General features: G+C 48.1%; 1 protein-coding gene across 3 annotated transcripts in view; it reads right to left on the bottom strand.

The window, feature by feature from the left end:
• KAZN (kazrin, periplakin interacting protein) overlaps positions 1-21,720 on the bottom strand; it is a 1,128,675-nt gene that overhangs the window by 300,543 nt on the left and 806,412 nt on the right. The gene's annotated exons all lie outside the window — the stretch shown is intronic.

The raw sequence follows: 21,720 nt of genomic DNA, 5'->3' as shown, positions 1-21,720 counted from the left end.
CGCACAACTCTGGCCATCAGGGTACAGGGCTGGGAGAGCTCACTTAGCCAGGACAGGGTCTAGAGAACAGCCATTCTTGGTCGCAGGGATGCAGAAATGGAAGATGGCAGGGACAGCACCCCAGCCCAAGAAGACCCTCGTTCATGCAGGTGGCCAGCAGATCCAAATGGCTTGGTCTGAAGACCCAGGAGGAGGATGGGCAAGGATGGACATAGGTGAAGGCAGAGGGAGGTTTCCTCCATTCATTCATTCAATAAATATTTGCCGAGAGTCTACCGAGGGCCAGGCGCTGTCTCGTGTGCAGGGGATAGAGCTACGAGCCAGGCAAACGAGGTCCAGACTCTCAAGGAGCGTGCAGGCTGGCGGACCGGGTGAGGAAGGGTGAATCTAAATATACAACTACAGATCAGGATGACGCTTTTTACCAACAACTTCCACCTGCTTTAGTTGGCGCTCTACCTTCATTTATGGACGCAACCGATGATTACAGAGTGCTCACTCTGTGACTCAAGGAGAGCTGGGTTCTGTTCACCAGCAATAGTCAGTGATCTGGGAGGAAAGGAGCCTGAACGTGAACATGGGGAGGGATCAGAGGATCTTCCTTTGGGAAGCCTTTGACCATCATTTCTGGCGTGGGTAGGGATGCGTCTGGGAGGGTAAAGGTTCATCCCAGATGCCCCCACTCCAAGAAGAGAGAAGAAGAATCTGTTAAATGTTGGTATCTATGGAAACACAACGTCTCTGGATCAGAGAACAGACCAATCGTTACTCACAGATCATCTTAGCAGGTCTGGTTCTCCCTGCCCCTACTCCTCCTGGGTGACGATACACAGGCTGAGGTCACCTGCATGTGCAGTGGTTGCACCACAGGAGAGGAACCCCGACATTATGACACTCAGAGCTTATACAGGGTGGCCTGGGTATCTGCCCCTTCTCCTCTCTGGAGAGAGATGGAGAGAGAAGCCTGACCCTCTAATGTAAACACATCCTCTCTGGGGAGAGGAAGGGAAGGTCCGTTGGTTTTTATTGCCCTTAGAAAGTAAACAAGTGTCTCCAGGGAAAAGAAATCTTTAAATTCCTCCAGAGCAATACACAATCTCTGGCTTCCAAGGCATGTTTGCTATTTAGTCATCTTTTGATTCAGCTTGCCAGTAGAAAGCCTGAACTACTCAGAAGTATGAAAATATTCATGGCCCAACAAAATCATCATTGCGGTGCTTCCTAAATGCCTAGGGCTGTTCTAAGCTGCACACACACACACACACACACACACACACACACACACACACGTATAGACTCATTTCAGCTTCTCAACAACCCCATGAAGTAGGCATTACCTTTATCCCCTTTTTACAGATGAGATAACTAAGGCCAAGAGGAATTTATAAACCTCATCGAAAGCCACACAACGATGGACTTTGAACCCAGGATGTTAGAGCCCTTGCTTGTCACCACTACACTGGCTTCCTTTGTCACAGCTGACAAAGTCTGGGGGGTCTGGATGGGAAGGGAAGTTAGTTCCCACCTCAGAGAAGGCTCGCACAGCTTCCATACAGATCGCGCCAGTGAATGTCACTCAGGACCCTCGGGAAAATGCCATTGCTTTTCCCATCTCTGTGCAAAAGGACTAAGAGCTGCTATCTCTGTGGCTTTTAAAATATTTTTTCTGAAGAGAATTATGCCATAAAACAAGCCTCTGGCTTTCCCGAAAGCCATTCTATAGCATCGTCCGTGACAAATGGATGAAAGGCAAACCGGGCAGTGCCCGACCTTTTCAACCCCAGCATCCTCTTGTCATTTTTCTCTGATGGGTTCCTGGTTCTGAAAACTTTTGTTGACTAAACATGTTAAATTTTAATTTGTCAAGACAACTCCGTCCCTGGCAACAGTATGGGGTGAGGGGGAGATAAGGAACTTTGGAGTGAGGGCTGGATCTAAAGAGCTCTTGATCTAATTATTTTTCCTCACCGGAGACACCTTCTTGCTCGGTTTCCTCATCTGCAGAGTGGGCATGAGAACAGTACACCCTCCACATAAGGTTATTGGGAGCGTCCACCGAGCTGCTCTCTGTACAGCACTAAGCACAGTCCCAGAGACGGGAGCTTGCCAGCCAAGAGCAGGTGGTCTTAGTGTTCCTGAGGTCAGCCCGCCTGCAAAAGGTCCCCATGGGCCTCTTCCTCCACCGCCCTTGGAGATAAACTAGTAAAATCTGCATCTGATGAATGGGATCACTTGTCTGGAAGTGAACCAGCCACAGAACTGTTTGTAAACATGTGACTTGAGGTAATGGGGGACCCTGAAAACTCCTGTCTAGGCGACTTGGGTGTAATCCCCAGAAGACAGTATCAGAACAGTGTGTGATTTTGTAGAGACAAATATTGCAATGGTACTGCACCCACCTGGGGAAGGTCTAGGTGCTCGAAAGAAGGGTGGTGGGCGTGGGGAAGAGCAAGAGGGGAAGCAGAGGGGGGACCTTGTGGGTGCCTCCCCACAGTCAACATGATGTCTGAGGTCTGGACACTCCCGCGACTGCCACATGGGCCTGGCTGCCGCAGCTCAGCGACCCCAGCTGGCGAAAGGGTCCACCAGTCTACCTCCTCCCATTCTTCACTCACTGATTGGGGGATGGGGGGTTCCTTCTGAGCACGGCCGGGCTTCCCATGTAGATTCTCCCTCAGCTCGGACAGGCTCTCTGCCTGGTTCCATTCCTCAATGTAAATAAAGGCAATGGATATGACTTAGCCACTCTGAGCCTCAGTCTCTTCATCTGTAAAGTGGGGATATGAACAGTATGTACCTCACAGTGTTGTCTGCAGGATTAAAGTACAGTAGCTAATCTAGCAACTGACAGCACAGCTGACCTGCAGGTGTCCTGGCCCTCATCTCTCCCCTGGCTTCAAGGCGTTGGGGCTGCTTTTTGCAATTACTGGCTGCTCTGCCTGAGGCTTTTTTCCTGGTCTCTGGAGCCGGCTTGGTCAGTGCCCAGGGTAAGCGGGAGGCCAAACCCAGCTGCCAGCATCTGTGTCCGTCTGCCTGAGGGTCCCTTTGTCTGTTCAGGCAGCCCTGGAGCGTGCCTGAGGGAGTCGGTGGGGAAGACCCCAGCTCCCCCACCCCTCAACTGGGAAAACTCTGAGGCACGTGTCCTGCACAGTTTCCAGAACTCTCCAGCAGGACTGGGTTCCAGGTGCCCTCAGGGGCAACTTGCTTGATTACGCGCCCTTACTGGCTTCCCTTCTTCCCTGGCTCACTCTCCTGTTCCCCTACTAGGGTTTCATGGGAGTCACTTCCAATTTATGCGCTTTGAAGCCTTGTCTCAGGGTCCACTTCTGCGGGCACCTGAGCCAAGACGACCCATACGTGATGCACACTGGCTTCCGGTGCAAGTTCGGTTAGGGTGTCGCTCAGATCGCCAGCTGGGGGGGACACAACTAACCAGCAACTCCAGCTGCTGCCCCTCTGCAGCCACTACTGCACTCACACCTGGGCCGAGGTTCTCCGGAGCTGTTCTCACGATGACCTAACACGACACGGGGCCTGGTGCAGCCCATTCCTGCAGGACACAGGCCTGTGCTCATGCGCAGCCCTGGATGAGTCTTTCTCAGAGCTATGTGGGGGTCTGAGGCTCTTCTAACCCAACCCTCTTTCTATTAGGGGCTCTGGGCATTTGGGATACATTGGTCAATGAAAGAGGCAAAAGTCTCTGCCCTCACGGAGTTTACGTTCTATCTGGGGAGCAGATAACAAAGAATATGATTAATAATAAATAAATCATATATTATAAGGTTGGGGGAAGGAAGAATAGGGAAGGGATACCAGGAAAGTGTGAGTGTGTGTGTGTGTGAGAAAGGGACCTTTGAGCCAAGACCCGAAGGAGGACAGATTCAGCTGCGGGGCCTCTGGAGGAAGGATGCTCCAGCCCAGACAGAGGCCGGAGGCCTCAGACACGCTGCCAGCAGCGCCGTGGATTCCTGCCCTCCTGCGGGGCTATCTGAGGAGGTCCACCAGCCCATAGTCCGTGGAAATCACCACTTGGTCCTTCTTGAGACGTATCCCACCGCAGCCCAATAAACCAGAGCCTTAATTTTAAACAGGTGTCAATATCCACCCCCTGCCTTAGGCACAGGCATAACTGGGGCTAATAAACCACGTTATATCAGCTCACACTGTTTCAAAGGAACAGACCATTTGTCCATTTGTACCCACTGGTTTGGCAGATTCCTGCCTCGAGTAATTACAGACAATTACAGCGCCCCCCCCCCCGCCCCCCAGTTCTCGTTACAATTGAAATCAAGCCCCTGAAGAACAACACTGTTGCATTTAACTCCGAGGGGATGAGGGAGCTAGGATTCAACACCCCATCCTGCGCTCAGATGGTTTCGCAAAGTGCTGATGCCTGCCAGGGGCTAGCTTCATTTCAGGGGCCCCGGCCAGGCAAGAGCGTGGGTGAGTGGGGTCCTGTAGGACATGTGAACCAATCAGACAAAGTGTGATGCTTGCAGCCCAAGTCAGGAACACAAGCGAAGAGACGCTCCTTACCAGGGCCTGGTCTCAGAACCTGCCGCAGGTGGAAACTGCCTCTTAACCAAGATGCTACAAGGCATGTTCGGGTCATTCATAGGAGCACTGTCTTCGGTACCAAGAATGCCAACCCCCTCGCGCCCATTCCTCATGGCATGTCTCACATGCTGTTGATTTACTTACGTGACTGCTGTATTGGCAACATTAACTGTCACTTTTATTAGTAGAGCTACCAAGAGGCCTCCTATGATCAAGACTCAATGTCACATGAGGATGGGGAGAAAGTCCATCGAAAACTCCCACACTGCCAAGTTCTGAATGGCTCTGTCTAAGTGAAGCACCGCAGAAATGGCACCTGATTAGTTCACAAAAGACCTGGTACAAATAAGTTAAATAAAGGCACTTACTGTCTTCATCTTCTCGATAATCCAGAGAAGCAGGTCTCATTCTCATCACCATCAGTGCAATAAAATGCCTCCATCTGGCCCATGGTGACCTCTCTGACCTGTCCTCGGGGGTGGAGAACCCCTGTCTGAATGTACTTTCTCCTCTCCTTTCCTGCTGCCACCATGCCAGCCAGGCCCCCTGGCACCCAGCTGGAGCCCTAGAACAACCTCCTACCCAGGCTCCTTGCCACCAGTGCTCCTCCCTCAAGCGACCCTCCACTGAACATGGGCCAGCCCCTCCTGGCATACCTCCCATCCTCCCCGGCCGGGATAAAGCTCACGATCCTCGGCGTGGCATTCAACGGCCTCCACCATCTCATGCCCACTGCATCTTCGATCACCTCTCGAAGGCCCCTCGGCCCTCACAATGCTTGCTGTTCCAGAACCACTGCTCTGAAGTATTAGGTAATAAAAGGAGCCACCACCATAGGGACTGCCCTGGTGGTCCAGTGGCTAAGACTCTGAGCTCCCAATGCAGGGGGCCGGGGCTCTATCCCTGGTCAGGGAACTAGATCCCACATGCTGTAACTAAGGGTTCACGTGCCACAACTTAAAAGATCCTGCACACTGCAACAAAGACCCGGTGCAGCCAAATAAATAAAAATAAATAAATAAATAATAAAAAATAAAAAAGAAGCCACCACCAGTTCTGGGGTCACAATCATCGTGATGCAACACAACTTGCTTCTCTGAGCGGGTGTCACGAGTTTCACCATTCAAGGTGTCAGATGCCTTGGCACCAAGAAATCGGGAAACTAGAGGCTCGTCCTGTGGCAGAATGAAGTTGCACGAGGGTGGATCAGATGGAGACATCAGACACGTGCATCAGGTGCATCACACTTTCTGCTTCCTTTCCGAAGCTGAGTAAAAAAACAACAACAAAACCTGCCACCCAGATGTTAAGTAACTCCTAAATCCCTCTTTAATTCACTGGGCAAACTCAATGCCACATTGAGAGAATGCCTTCCTCTTGGTGTTTTTAGCCTTGAGAATGGAGGTCTGCAGTCCTAGGCTTGGGATTGAGAAAAGAAAAGCAAGGATTTGCTCAGGCAAATCCTCCTATGAGATGTTCTGTTTAACGGGATAATTGACAGGGAGACAGGAGGCGAGGAAGATTATTTGGGATTTTGTAGGTTGGCCTTACAACCAAGATAACCACCTGACATTCCAGTGTTCTTCATCCTTCACAACCTTCCTAAGATGGGGAGGGCGGGCATGTCCCAGAGACCATTTAACCACTAAATTTTTATTGAGTACCTCCAGGTGCCAGGCCCTGTGAAGGGGGCTGAGCAGGTTGAAGCTTGCCTTCTGGAGGGAGAGACAGATACCAAACTAGGAACTAGGGGAGTCAATTAATCACTGGGGTGATGCAGAACCATGGGGGCAGAGGGGGGAGGCCTACTGAGATCTGCAGGCATGTGCACATCTTTTTGAGGTGACATTGGACCTGACACTTGCATGACCAGCAGCAGCCAGACATGCACAGGGCTCCAGCAAGAGGGTCCCGGACCCAGAGAGCAAACCAGTTAGCACAAACGCCTGATGCAGGAAAGTGCTAGCGTTCTCCAGGAGACCAGTGTGGTAGGGGCCAATGAAGGGGAGGAGAGTGGGTCAGGGTGAGGCCAATGGCTGGTGGGAGAGGCAGCGTCTCCACCATTCAGCTGTCTTGTAGAGCCGGCACCAGCAAATCACAGCCTGTGGGCCAAATCTGGCCTACTTCCTGCTTTTACTAATAAAGTTTTATTGGAAGAAGCCAGGCCCATTTGCTGACAGTGTCTGTGGTTGCTTTGGTGCTGCCACCACAACTTTCTGTCCCAAGTTGAGTAGCTGCAAGAGAGACCATGTGGTCCACAAAGTCTAAAGTATTTACTACCCGGCCTTTTGTAGAAAAAGTTTGCCAATCCCATTATAGGTCATGTAGGACGTTTGGATTTTACTACATGACCCTGTGTAATTAAGTAGCCACTAGAGGGTCTTACACGTTTGACTGATATGTTTTAAAAGACTATTCTGGCTGTTGTGTGGAGGAGGATTGGGAAGGGGCAGGAAGGACCAGGGAGAGCAGGGAGGGAGATTTTGTATTTCCCTCCCACCCACGCTGCAGACCAACCGTATTCACACTGCGCCAGCGTGGCCAAGTTCCTGCTATGTGTTAGTCATTGTGCAAAGTGCTTCCAGAGACCTTGTTTCTTTATTATGATGTTAAAAGAAATAATGCATTTAGAGTGCTTAATTAATTCCATGCCTGGCACACCAAAGTGTTGAATAAAAGTTAATAAAATAATTTGGAAAAAATTGGCAAGGAGCGTCAGTCTGCTCTCAAAGGTGGGATTCTTCAGAAGCAGATCCTGAGACAAGGTCTGGGCACAAGTGACGTATGGAAGATGCCCTCCAGTAGGAGAGCGAGGAAGAGGGTGGGGAAGGAAAGGCAGGCAAGTGAGGGTTCATTTCAGGCAAACGTGTGCCTGGGGGAGCCTCAGCCTGAACCCGCTGGGGCGGGGGGCCCTGAGTGTAAGTTACGCCTCAGAGTGTGTCCTGCTGTGATCGAGGGGGCTGGGCTTCCATACTCCCACACCGGTCAGTCACTGGCTGAGGGCTGCCTTGAACGGACATCAACTCCCAGGCATTTCCAGCTCTGTGGGCATGTGGGCAAAGCCACTCCAGAGGCCAAGGGCCATTTTCGGAAGAGGTGTCTCAGGTACAGGACATGGGAAGCAAAAGCATGCATAAGCAGGTGGGGGGAGGGGGGTGGTGGTGCACAAGAAAAGGCTCAAGGGGATGTGGGTGGAGTGTTGTCGGCTACACGTACCCATTGCTCAGATGCAGAGACCAAGGCTCGTGGACCAAGGCTTCTTGACTTGCTCTCCAGCGGGAGTCAGGGTTGCAATCTCAGTCTGACTCCAAATCCCACCCGCTGCCCTCTTTCCTAGCAGACCCCTCCTTCTTCCCTCCAGTGCTCATGAAAAATTAAAGCCCTCTGATGCTTCCTACTCCATGAAACCATCCTGCAGCTACGCTGGCTGCACTCTCCTGCAGATTGTCTTTCGATGCCTGTAATTACTTAATCAGAAACAAATGATGGTCGTAAAAATTGGGAGTGTTCGATGTCCTCTGAATAGCCAAGGAAGGTTATCAAAATACCAAAGTTCGGACAAATATAACTTCTTTTATAGAGTCTCTCTAACAGCAGACTGTAAAACAGTCCTCTGCAAGAGGGGCTGGGAGATAAAGAATTTCTTCTTCCAGCAGTAATAAATCAAACAACACTCTGTGGACAGTGGAAATGGATTTTTCTCCCTCTTCACACAGCCACTACCAAAGCCACAGCACGATGCTCCCACAGTGACAGGTTTCAACTTGGTCACATCAATTATCAAAATAAGAAATGTCAGGCCTTGGCATGGCAACGGCCCTACATATGCCCCCTCCCCGAGACCTTTTTTTTTTTTAATTTTTTTAATTTATTTTTTAAATTTATTTTTAAAGTTTTTTTTTTATTGATTGATTGATTGATTGATTGCTTGATTGCTATGTTGGGTCTTCGTTTCTGTGCTAGGGCCTTCTCTAGTTGAGGCAAGCGGGGGCCATTCTTCATCGCGGTGCGCGGTCCTCTCACCGTCGCGGCCTCTCTTGTTGCGGAGCGCAGGCTCCAGACGCGCAGGCTCAGTAGTTGTGGCTCACGGGCCTAGTTGCTCCGCGGCATGTGGGATCTTCCCAGACCAGGGCACGAACCCGTGTCCCCTGCATTAGCAGGCAGATTCTCAACCACCGCGCTACCAGGGAAGCCCCCCCGAGGCCTTTTATTTAAAGTTTAACAAGACTCAACCAGGCCAAAGCCCAGAGTTAATCTCCAAGAGAATCCTGCCTTCCTTCTGAAAATTCCCTGCAGTTGCTCAGGGGATCCTAAGTTAGCGCAGGACTAATTCCAGGTCCAGGTGATCTGGTCATATTAAAGTCTGTGTGGATCTCTCTCCCTCTCTCTCTTTCACTTGCTCTCACGATCACATTCTCACAGTCTTTTTCATTCATTTCTGGGTTCACATGACCCTGCTTAAGAAAGGTTGCTTTCCAGAATAATACGAATAGCCAATACAAGGCTACAACTTTTCATCAATTGAAAAACAAAACAGATGCTCAAAGTCCCAATCTCCCCAGAGGTTCTGATTCCTCCCACTGTTTCCCACCCCATCCCAAGAATGGAGGCATGAGGATTGTGGGAGGAGAGACTGTACAGCTGGCCCTCCGTATCTGAGGGCTCTGCATCCGCACATACAGAGGGCTGACTGTACTGTACCATTTTATATACTTGAGCATCCACGGATTTTGGTACCCAAGGGGGTCCTGGAGCCAATCCCCCACAGATACCAGGGGATGACTGTATAACAAAGTAGATTCAACAGCCCAAGCTCATTTCCAGCTTCTGCCTGTCTCACATTGACTAACATCTCATTGGCCAGAGCAAGTCACATGGTCAGGTCTAAAGTCAGGGGGCCAGGAAGTCTACTCGGCCCACCATGTGGCCATGGCAACAGTGTGGGTAAGAAACATCACTCCAGGAAGCAAACACTTGGGACCAGAAATTCAGCCTACCACATGCTCCAGTCAAGGCAATGTGGTCATTGTCGTCTAAGTGCTTTCCTCCTTCCCTTCTAAAACAGAAGGCAAATCATGGTGACAAGGGATTATATTGTTCATATAAACAATTAGACCGGACATGCTAAAACATGAATTCTTAATCCATACTCAAGATGTAGAGGGTACTCCTAAGAGATGACATCGGAAGAGACCCCTGAGCCTGTAGGAGAAATTCTGATTCCCCCAATATGACATCAAAGTGATATGGAACTATTACAAACTTTCATTTAGTCAAAAAGCAATGATTTGCTTTCTAGACTGTCCTCCGTGTAATAAAATTACTAACAGTAAATCAACTATACTGCAATAAAATAAAAATTTAAGAAGATAAAACTACTAATAGCATGTCATATTTGTTTAACAATTTACTATGCACTTTCCACAAATTTTATCTGTTTTTCCCCATAAAACGCTATGGATTTGTTGTTGCCATTTTACGGATGAGGAAACAGGCTCAGAGAGGTTGGTTAATTTACCGAAGGTCATTATTGGAATGACCAAGCTATTATGTGGAAGACCTAGGACTCAAACCCAGACTTTAGATTATAATTCCTTTGTTCATTCCCGTATATCTCAATCCTTCCTTCCAGCTGCAGTAGCCAGCTTTATCTTTTTTCTGTCATCACTCAGAAATGGGACACTGCAGAGAAAGCAGGAGCAGACAGGTGTTGAAGTTAGCTATGGGCTGTGGTAACACATAATTCTGTGTCCTGTATAGAGTATGGTTTGTGAACACTGAAAAAAAAACCAAACATGCATTGTAACGATTAATTTCCTGTGGGCACTTGGGAGGAGAAGAACAAGGCTAGGTGATGTTTAAGGTGTACATCATCCAGAACAGCGTCCCCAGCCTTGAAATCCTTTCTCTGCAGATTCCTGAGCTTCTGCAAGGGGGATTCAAAAGTGAGTTTCACAACCCTTTGGCAGACAGGCAAGGTGCAACAATTTTTCCCTCTTGCAACAGAATACCCGAAACCTCAAATGCACAAAGGTAAAAGGACACTTAACCAAAAATGTCTGCAGAATGACAAGCTTATCCCTTACCCCTCCGCTGGCAGAAATACAAAGGGTTTTCTTCTGTTTTTTTCTTTTCAGTACTGAAATGTGGCCAAGCCAGTTATGATAAAGAGATTAATTGTTCTTTCAGCAAACTGCTTAGTAAGAAGACATTCAAAACGCATGATTTCCCCTCATATTCTCAATGCACAGATCTGGGGAGGTAGAAGAGAGGAAATGGGGCTGATCTGGTGTCGTTTCAGACCCTGGTGGTGCACGAGGCTGCCTCGTGAAGGAAGAGGTTTGTTCCCGCTGCCAGCTCATGGCTGACTTTGACTGCAGTGTATTTTAATGAGAAATTAGTGAGTAAGGAAGGCACTGCTGGGGTGAGAGCCTAGTCTGCTACCAGAAGGGTCATTTCTAAAATGACCCTTTCTAAAACCTCACCCCCAAATATGCTGTATTAATAATCACATTGACCGGAACCCCCTGGGGCCAGGCAGAGGCTTTTCTGAAGCTGGGCCAACAGGAGACGGAGCTGGCTTTCCTAACTCTTGTGCAAACCTGCTTGCCTTGGAACGAGGACTAAATCAGGCAGAAGCCAGCCTGAGGTGGAGGGCGAATAAAGATGCCTAACTGGCGAGGAGAGCTTCCAGTGGGCTCTTCTGAGGGCAGGATGTCCGTTCAGGGGCTGAAGACCACAGGCTCTAGAGTCGGGAAGACCTGGGTTCAAGTTCCGACGCTGATCTGGGAGAGGCTGGCTTCTGTCACTGAACTTCCTTGCCACGTGTGCTTCACAAGGGCTTGTTCTGAGGACGAGGAGCCGTGTCTTTGTCTGTTCAGGCTGCTATAACAAATCACCGCAGACTGGTCATTTTAAACCGTAGACATTTACTTCTCACAGTTCTGGAGCCTGGAAGTCTGAGATCAGGGGGTCCACGTGATCAGGTTCTGGTGAGGACCCTCTTCCTAGTTTCCTCACATGGTGGAGAGATGGGGAGGGAGAAGGGTAGGGAGAGGGGGAGGGAGAGGGGGAAGGAGAGGGGGAGGGAGGGGGGAGGGAGGGGGGAGGGAGAGAGAGGGAGGGAGGGAGGGAGAGGGGGCACTCAGGTCTCCTCATCTCCTCATAAGGACGCCAATCCCATCATGCGGGTCCCACCCTCACCACCTCATCTAAACTCAATCACCTCCCAAAGGCCCACCTCCAAATACCATCACATTGCAGATTACAGCTTGCAACATGTGCATCCTGGCGGGACACGAACATTCAGACTATATGCAGCATGAGGTACCAGCAGAAACCAGGAGGCACCGAGCCCGGCAGAGACGTAGTGGACATGGCCTCCCAAGTTCAGGTGGAGGGTCCTTGGTATAATTCTAGAGACAGGTTGGCCGTGTAGCCAACTTCCTCTCCAGCCAGTGGGGTGTGTGGAAGCCTTCGAGGCCTTTTCTCCAGCCAAGAGGTAGCTTTGTGTGCCCGCTAATTCCCTGGGTTTCTCCTAAGGGGGGGCAAAGTCCCCGGAACGTGCACCTCACTTGGCCACTGCTTTCCTCCTTGCTCTTGATTGGAAGCTAAATGCCACTTGAGTGATCATTAAAGCACCATTGCCAGGGGCACCCCACAGAGCGTGGGCACAGAGGGCCTCCAGGCCAGCAAGGGGCTGCCCTCCACCCGGAGCCCCTGCAAAGTGGCAAAAGAGCAGCAAACCTCAGTGATTATGCAAATCTGGAGTCTGCGTCTCATTTCCTCCTTTGAAACTTGTGGGAATCTGCTCTGAGACCTCCCTCTTAATGAATGTTAGTTACTTCTGGAGATCACAACTTCCCAGGAGTGCTTTTTTCCCTCCTTCTTTAAAAAACAACAACAACAAAAAACAAAACCTACAATAATGTAATGTACAAGTTGACTTTTAAATTTTATATTTTATATATACATGTATTTTTTTTTTTTTTTACAGAGAATTCTTCAAAATTTTTTCTCACCTGGGATTAGAATTGTACCTGATATCAAAATCCCCTGGATGGAGGGGTGGGGGATGAGGGGGAGGTGAAAGGGAATTTAGGGACAAGCACAACAATGGCATTCTGCAAGGCTTGATTAACTTAATTTTTTCAGCTGAGGAAATCCATGTCATTGTTCCCATTTTATAAGTGGAGGCGGGAGCAGAAGTTCAGAGAGGTTATGTAATCTGTATTAGGTCACACAGCTGGCAGGCAGTGGAGATGGGATTTGAAAGAGCATCTACCTGGCTTCAAAGCCCCTTCCCTTTCTCCTGAGCACACCTTTCCCTCTCCCTGCACGAGAACATTTCCCAATCGTCATGAAGTGTGAACTTCAGCCACGGACTCCATCCACCCCAGCATGAACTGATAGAAAAATCTGGATCATGGATTTGAATTTTGTGGACCTGCTTAATTTACAAGGTTGGAAAGGCTGCATTTTATATCTGAAGATGCTCAGCACGATCTCTCCTCTGGCCTCCTCACTGTCCCACGTAAATCATCGTCCTTCCTTGTCTGCGTCCAAGCCCAGGGAGCTGTCCCCGCATCCTGTCTGCCCAAACCCACTTTGACTCTCAGGCCCAGGTCAGGGGCCGTGTGCCAAGAACTCTCCCCAGTGGCTAAAGTTGACAGCCATCTCCCTCTCTGAATCCCCAAGGCCTGTGCCAACTTATCACAGGCTGGTTAGAGGGGACCCCCCAAGTTCTAGCCAAGTGTCCCCATAGAGGGGAGCCCCAGTCACCCATACTTGGGGCCCCCGCTCTGCCCCTCACTCACTCCTTCTGGCTGGTCAGTCTGGGAGAAGGAAAAGGGTCTGCCCGGAGCCTGTCTGCCCACAGGACATATGCATCCTGGTCTGTTCTCTGCCACAGTTACTGAGAAAGACTATGGCTGGAGAGCTGGGGGCCTGTGGTCCTTCAGCCCAGCCTGCCACTAGGGTGGAGAATTGGCCAAAACCCAAGTCAGATTTCCCAGTCAATCAGCTCTGTTGGTAATGAGCGTGATCCCCATTTGTCTTCCTCCCATGTCTTTAATTCTCAGTTGAAATCAAACTGGGGATGGAAAGAAGAGTGTCCTCTTCAAACACAGCCCCACCAATACTGTCTGGTATTATCTGTGATTGTTTCATGTGTGTAAACCCAGTTTCTGAGCATAAACAGGAGGTGCTCAATACATGCTTGCTGAGTGAGTGAAGAGACCACTTGAAGGCATGCTTCCTGGATCTCCCTCAGTGCCCTCCAATCGCGGACACTCTCAGTAAACTCTTGGCAATTGACAATAACCAAGGTTTGCTGCTCTCTGAGCTGTGGTTATTGTATAAATTAAAAGTGTTGATATCGCTAATGCACTCTATGTGGCAACATCTTCTATAAAGTGCATTGTGATCCAGCCTCTCTAGTTAACTCCGAATTGTCCAAATGCACAGTTAGGCTGCAGCAAAACTCTGTTGAGGATGTGTCCCCAAAGGTAGCCATTGTTTATTTTGTTAGATTTGGGGAAACCATGGCATCTAACAATGATCCTCAGGAAGAAAGGTGCTGTGATCTATTAGTGATGTCTGCATGGAAACCAGAAGGAGGAATGGTGTTCTGTGTGTCAAGCATTTGCCATCCCAGGACCAGAGGAGTTCAATGATGCCTGGATTCAGGATTGAGCAGCAGTGTAGCCCAGCAGTTAACAGCATAGATTCTAGCAGCAGACTGCTGGATTCAAGTCCCTGCCCTGGATGTGTGACCTTGGGCAAGTCTCAAACCTTCTCTTTGTTGCAGTATTCTCTGTTAAAAATGGAGACAGTAATAGTACCAATTTTATAGGGATGTTATGAGGATTAAATGAAATGATCTGAGAAGTTCTAGTAATAGTGCCTAGCACTGAGTAAGGGCTACATTGTGTCAGCCATAAGTAAGATGGTGATGAAATAAAAAGGTTAGAATTCAGTGATAATAAAGAAAAGAACGGCCATGTCTCTAACAATGCAAATTAAAAAGGTAGGTTTCAGAACGGGCATGCGGGTATACATTAAACCCATACGTATACATTATATCCACATGTATATACAATATCCAAATGTGTCTAAAGGCCTGGAAAGACCCAGGGATTAATGAATTATAGCAGGGTGGGAATTTAGAGTTAACTTACAATGAGCATGTATCATTTCCCTGAGGCAATAAAGCTATTAAAAAAATCCAAACCAACAAGCAAACACACAAAGCATCACATCTCTTCTTTGAAGGAAAGAGGCCAGAGTCTGGATCACATTATAAATGAAGTCTACACGTGACATTTGAGCCCTAATCGTGATCATGCCTGGGAACAAAAATGGTTCTTCCGGGGTTAAGGTGCGCCTGGCCATTAAACCAACAGACTCTGTTGCTTGTTTCCAGTTAGTCTCATGATGTGAGAACCTACTGACCAAATCTGTAAAATCGTGTGTTTTCTAAAGTGCAGACACCCTGCTGGCCACCGGACCCAGCAGCTTGGGCTCAGATGTAAGCCATCTTCAGGAGATTAGAGTAGGTTTAGAGGTTTCCTGAATACAAGAGTAATTAACAAGTCTTTGAATTAATCAATCCTTCCCAGGCCTTGGGCTCCTCAAGGCTATGCAGAAGGAATGGAAGATAAATGGGTTTTGTTTTGTTTTTTTTTGTTTTTTTTTAAAGAAAAAAAAATCTTGTCATGGACAGAAATCGAAGGAGCAATTGTTTTTTAAAATAGAAAGCTGGGGCTTCCCTGGTAGCGCAGTGGTTAAGAATCTGCCTGCCAATGCAGGGAACACGGGTTCGAGCCCTGGTGGGGGAAGATCCCACATGCCGCGGAGCAACTAAGCCCGTGAGCCACAACTATTGAGCCTGTGCTCTAGAGCCCGCGAGCCACAACTACTGAGACCATGTGTCACAACTACTGAAGCCAGCGTGCCTAGAGCCTGTGCTCCGCAACAAGAGAAGCCACCGCAATGAGAAGCCCGCGCACTGCAATGAAGAGCCGCAACTAGAACAAAGACCCAACACAGCCAAAAATAAATAAAAAATTTAAAAAATATAATAAAATAGAAAGCTACTGAGCATCCCAGATTATGAGTTTGAAAAGAATGCCCAGTGAAGAGCTTTTCCAGGTACACGGCATTGCTTTGGCTGAGGCCTCAGTGTTCACATCTGGAATATGGAGCACCTAGAACTTTGTTCCTCCTGTGAATGCAGGTAAACAACTGGCCTAAAAGATGGGCTGAGGTATTCAGCCTCTGGTGCTGGAAATGCAGAGGTTGTGACTGCTCTTCTTTAACAATACCCTGAACTGGGAACCAGGCAGAGGAGATGCAGTCTGTGGGCACTGTCTCGAGATTGTTCCATGCATTTTCTAGGATCTCATTTCTAAAAACCTTTTATTATGAAATTGTGACATACTCACACAAAGTTGCAAAAGTAGTACAGAGAGGTCCCCTGTATTCATAATAAGGCTTCTGCCATCTTCATAGCCATAATACAGTATCAAAACCAGGAAACTGATATTGGTGCAATGTTGCAGATTTCGCAAGTTTTTACACACGCTCTTTTCTTTTTTTGGTGGTGGGTGTTCTGTGACATTTTATCATATTTATGGTCCCTGAGGACTGGCCAAAGCTCTCAGGGCAGAAAATGGAGAAGCCAGAGCTGTCTGTTAGCCTTCAACATGAAGAGGGGCTGGTGGCCTCTGTGGGAAGGCACAGGCCTTGAGCACCAAGGCAGAAGGGCCTTTCTCAGAAAATCCAACTTCAGGGGAAATACTCCCCCTTCCCCAGCAGAAACTGTGGGGACCTCTCCCCTGCAGCCTGTTCCCCTCCATTAACTACGGCAGAGCCTGAAGATCCAGGCTGCACCAGGAGTAGCTGCCTCTTCTGATCGGTCTGTTACTTCCCCTTATGACTAATTCCTTGATTCAAGTCAGCCTCCTTGTGCCAAGCCGAAGCCCTCTCCTGGAGGGGGAGTAAGAGTGGCTTAAGAGCACCTTCTCCACCGAGGGTGTTCTCAGGCAACTGGCCTAGTGGAAACATTCAGTGCCTATATCTGATGAGACGTTTTTAAAAGAAATCTTAGCATGTCTGCCCATGTTTAGGGTGGTGCCGGATAAGAACTTATGAAAGGAATTGGAATTTCCACTTAGAACGTCAAATAGGTCTCAGCTCATTAACCAATTGCAGTTGATTGTTAGTGGCTGCCTGTAGCACTGTGTTGAGAAGGATTCTGAGGCTCAGACTAGTCTCAGTGGAGAGGAATGCTGGGATCAGTTAGTAATGTCTGCCATGGGGAGTGATGGCTTGTGGGCCATGTTTATTTGTCATCTTTGATAGAGTCCTTTAACAGCAGGAAACTGAGGCTTAGAGATTAGAGTGACTTGCCTGTGGCCAAACAGAAAATTGGAGACAGAGCAGAGAAGAGAACATGTATCTTTTGACTAATTAGTGTTCTTTTTCCTACACAGTTCAGGAGACCTTTATGATGCAAAGCTTCCTCCTCAGCAGCTACGGCTCACTCAACTGAGGTTGGATATCATCCTTTGAGCTAGGGATAAACATCTGCCTGTCCCAGGGCCCTGGAGGCAGCCTCAGCAATCCTGGGCATGACAACATGCCTTAAGCTTATTGAGCAGTTACTTGCACCAGGTCTGTGACAAGAGCTTTACATGCACTGGCTCCATTAGTCTACCCGAAGACCTTTGAAACATAAGCTCATATTAGCCCCATTTTACAGAAGAAGAGGTTGAGGCTGAGAGACACCAACCTCAACAAAACTAACATAAGTTAACAGATAGGGAACATTCATTCTATGCCAGCCACTTACAGGTGACTTGCAGGCAAACCCCCATTGAATCCTCCCAACAACCATACGAGGTGGACCAATTATTATCCCCATTTTACAGATGAGGTAACTGAGGCCCAAAGAGATTAAAGAAAAAAGAAGTTAACAACTCCCCTCACCAACCTCCCCCCCACCAAAAAAAAGAGATCAACTTGCCCAAAGTCACAGAGCCAAGTAAGTTGTTGGACCCAGGTCTGTGGACTCCCAACCATGTGTCATGACAATATTTTCTGCTTTTTCCAGAGGGGGGCTCATTCCTGAGCTGAGTTCTTCCCACATTCCTGTCAGCTGAAAACTGTCAGAAGGATGAGAAAAGTGTTTTTTTTTTTTATTGCCCATGTATCCTTGAGGGCTCATTTAGATTCATTTCTTAAAAGATGATTTTCTGGGAGAAAACCCAGTGGATGCTGAAGAAGTCTGCCTTTCTTGGTTAAAAAGAACTGGGTGGAACTTGATACACTGTGTCCAAGTCACAGGCAAGAGGGACTAGAGGATGGGCTGGTCTCCAAGCCAGCACTGGATGACCGAAAGCTGAGCTTCTCAAGGCACCTCCCTGGTCATCTCACCCCCATTTTGTTCAAGGGAGGAAAGAACAAAAGTTGAAATTTTTGAAAATCAGGAACACGATCAAGTTGAAAACCTGGGGAACAGCGCTCAGACCAAAGGAGTTGTTCCTGGGGCAAATATCAACCTAATACCACCTCATGTCCATTAGGAAGGCTGTTACCCAAAAGATGGAAAATAGCAAGTAGTGGTGAGATTGGGGAGAAACTAGAAGAACCCTTGGGCACTGCTGGTGGGAGTGTGAAATGGTGCAGCTGCCGTGGAAAACAGTTTGGCAGTTCCTCCAAAAGTTAAACCTAAAATGATCGTATAACCCAGCAATGCCACTTCTCGGGATATCACATCATCACATTGTTCACTTGAAATATATACAATGATATTTGTCAGTTACTCCTCAATAAAGTAAATTTTGAAAAAGAAGGGAACTATATTCAATATCCTGTGATAAACCATAATGGAAAAGAATATGAAAAAGAATGTGTATATATATATACATGTATAACTGAATCACTTTGCTGTACAGCAGTAACACAACATTGCAAATCAACTATACTGCAATAATAAAAAAAGAGAAAATCACCTATTTTTATTGACCTTAAAAATGGCGATTGTAATAGAGACACAGATGTAGAGAACAAATGTGTGGATACCAAGGGGGAAACGGGAGGGGTGGGAGGAACTGGGAGACGCGGATTGACACATATACACTATTGATATTATGTATAAAATACACAACTGATGGGAACATTCTGTATAGCACAGGGAGCTCTACCTAATGCACTGTGGTAACCTAAATGGGAGCGAAGTCCAAAAGGGAGGGGATATCTGTATGTGGGGATATCTCTATGGTTGATTTTGTTGTACAGGAGACCAGCACAACATTGTAAAACAACCATACTCCGATAAAAATTAATAAAATAAATAAATTAATTTAATAAAATGGTGACTGTGTCATGAATTAGTCACAAAATACCTGCACTCACACCTGCACACAGACCCACCAGGGACTCCGGGGGTGATTCTGAACTTTGACAGTCTAGTTTGGGGTGTGTGCAAACGGCATTTCAAAACCAAGCCAGTTCATGACAAATCATACTGCATAACTAAGACAAGATTCTTCCTTCAGAGCCAAGCCCGGTTATATTTCATTTCTGCTGGATTATAGCTCCATGAGGGCAGAGACCGCTGATGTCCCCAGGGATGCACAGAGCTGGCTCTTGAAGATGGACTGGTGACAAATGAAAACGGTCCACCTCCAATGCAAAGGCCAGCTGTGCCAGATGAGAACGGTGGTGACAGAAGCCCAGAAAACAGTGTCTGAGACGGCATTTGTCTTAATGACGCTCCAGCGGATAAGCTGTTGGTCTCATCAGCAGTGGTGACGACTCTGGTGATGACTAGGGCCCCTCCCCCACTCCTTCACTGCATTTGACCACTGTTTTCCCCCATCCAACCTAAGGACATCACAGAAATGAACCCTTGCCAAGTTTCTGACCCCGAGAAGCAGTGGAGCCCTGTGTGGAGTGCTGTACCATCCCGAGCAGTCACTCAATGGTGAGATGAAAAAAGCCTCCTTTCGGTTTTGTTATGACTTTAGTGACTGTTAATTAGAGTGTTGTTGCAGCAGCAATCACTTGCCCCCATTCTCACAGTGCTAATTTCTCTTGGCTTTGCTACCAGCAGAGAAAAAAAAAAAAGCCCCGCTATTGTTCTGGGGGATCCTTTATTTACCTTATTGTACTATCATTCCTATCTATTTTGAGCTGCTTATCATCTCAAAACAGTTGTGGAGAAGCCCTTTTGTTAAAGGAAGAATGTGCTTTTCTTCTTTCATGATAGAAGCCCATTTGACTGCCGGGCTAGTCCCGCGGCTAGGCGCTCGGGTCCGCAGGGCAGTGACCGGTTCTGTCTGGTCTTTTGGCCAAAGCTTTTGGTTAGGACATGAGGCGATTCAATGGCGTCATCAAGACCTCCTTTCATCTGCGTCATGTCCTGAGGCTTGAACGATGTGATTAGTCTGTGATAATGTAACACTGCCCAGGAGTGGCCAGGAACCGCCCCACTGGTGCTACAAGTCAGGACTGTGGCTACCCCGGGGGCAGGTAAGTGACTGGGAGGGTCTGGCCACCGTGAAGATCCTTCTGGCTGTTTATTTATGAACTAACCACTCTGGGCCTTGGTCTCCTTATCTGTAAAATGGGGCCAACAGTTCCTACCTTATAGGGTTGTGATTAAGACTACCTAAGATGGGGCTTCCCTGGTGGTGCAGTGGTTAAGATTCCACCTCCCAATGCAGGGGACATGGGTTTGATCCCTGGTCTGGGAAGATCCCACATGCCACGGAGCAACTAAGCCCGTGCGCCACAACTACTGAGCCCACATGCTGCAACTACAGAGCCTGCGCACCACAACTACTGAAGCCCATGCGCCTAGAGCCTGTGTGCTCCACAACAAGAGAAGCCACCGCAGTGAGAAGCCCGTGCACTGCAATGAAGAGTAGCCTCCGCTTGCCGTAACTAGAGAAACCCCGCGCGCAGCAACGAAGACCCAATGCAGCCATAAATAAATAAATAAATAAATAAGCCCCATAAACTACATGACAGCCTCTCCATTAAGCAGGTCCCCGGGATTCACTCCAATAAGACAACATTGTTCATGGGTTGGGGCCCAGGCCCTGGGGGAGGTGCTCAGGTCACCTTATTTGCTTCTCGCCAGAACTCTGCACAGAGACCAGCAGAGGTATTTGGGTGTCCAGCTTCATTTTCCACTCCTTCTGTTACTAGCACCTTGACTTTGCTTCAGGGAACTACCCTGACCCTATGCTTAGTCCCTGTATTTGGGTTAAAATTGGCCCCGCCCTTCGTCCCTGGGGCGGGCACCTGACCCAGGCCGGCAATCAGCGTATTCCAGCATCTTAGCCATAAGGGACCTGGGATCACCCCCAGGACTCTTGGAGCTACTGGGAAAGTAACTCCCTCTTCCCACCACTGATGCTAAAATGGTTTAAGAAAGCCAGGAGCAGCAAAGGGTAGAGAGAACCCCAGAGGACATGAAACCAAAACAGCATGAAGGACAGCAGGATGGAGCGCTGAGGAGAGAGACAGCTGATACTAGTGACAGCTTACGACTCCTCCGGTCTGGGAACTAAGTAAGGTTTTGTTCTGTTTTGCTTTGGTTAAGCAAGCTCAGAAAGTATGTGGGCTGTGATCAAAGTCCTCACTCTCCCCACTGCAATGACCTATGATGCAATCCCTAACAAACTACCACTGGCATTTTTCACAGAACTAGAACAAAAAATTTCACAATTTGTATGGAAACACAAAAGACCCCGAATAGCCAAAGCAATCTTGAGAACGAAAAATGGAGCTGGAGGAATCAGGCTCCCTGACTTCAGACTATATTACAAAGCTACAGTAATCAAGACAGTTTGGTACTGGCACAAAAACAGAAATATAGATCAATGGAACAGGATAGAAAGCCCAGAGATAAACCCACGCACATATGGTCACCTTATCTTTGATAAAGGAGGCAAGCATATACAGTGGAGAAAAGACAGCCTCTTCAATAAGTGGTGCTGGGAAAATTGGACAGGTACATGTAAAAGTATGAAATTAGAACACTCCTTGACACCATACACAAAAATACCTGTGAGTTCACCTCTTGGTGGAGATTATTTAGGTCCGTCTGACCCTGACCCTGGCTCCTTCCTGTAGCCACGGCCTCCTCTG

This window comes from Balaenoptera acutorostrata, chromosome 1, assembly GCF_949987535.1.
Source record: "Balaenoptera acutorostrata chromosome 1, mBalAcu1.1, whole genome shotgun sequence".
In the NCBI taxonomy this organism is placed as follows: Eukaryota; Metazoa; Chordata; class Mammalia; order Artiodactyla; family Balaenopteridae; genus Balaenoptera; species Balaenoptera acutorostrata.
The sequence above is the reverse complement of the archived record's forward strand: the minus strand, read 5'-3'. Positions and strand labels throughout refer to the sequence as shown.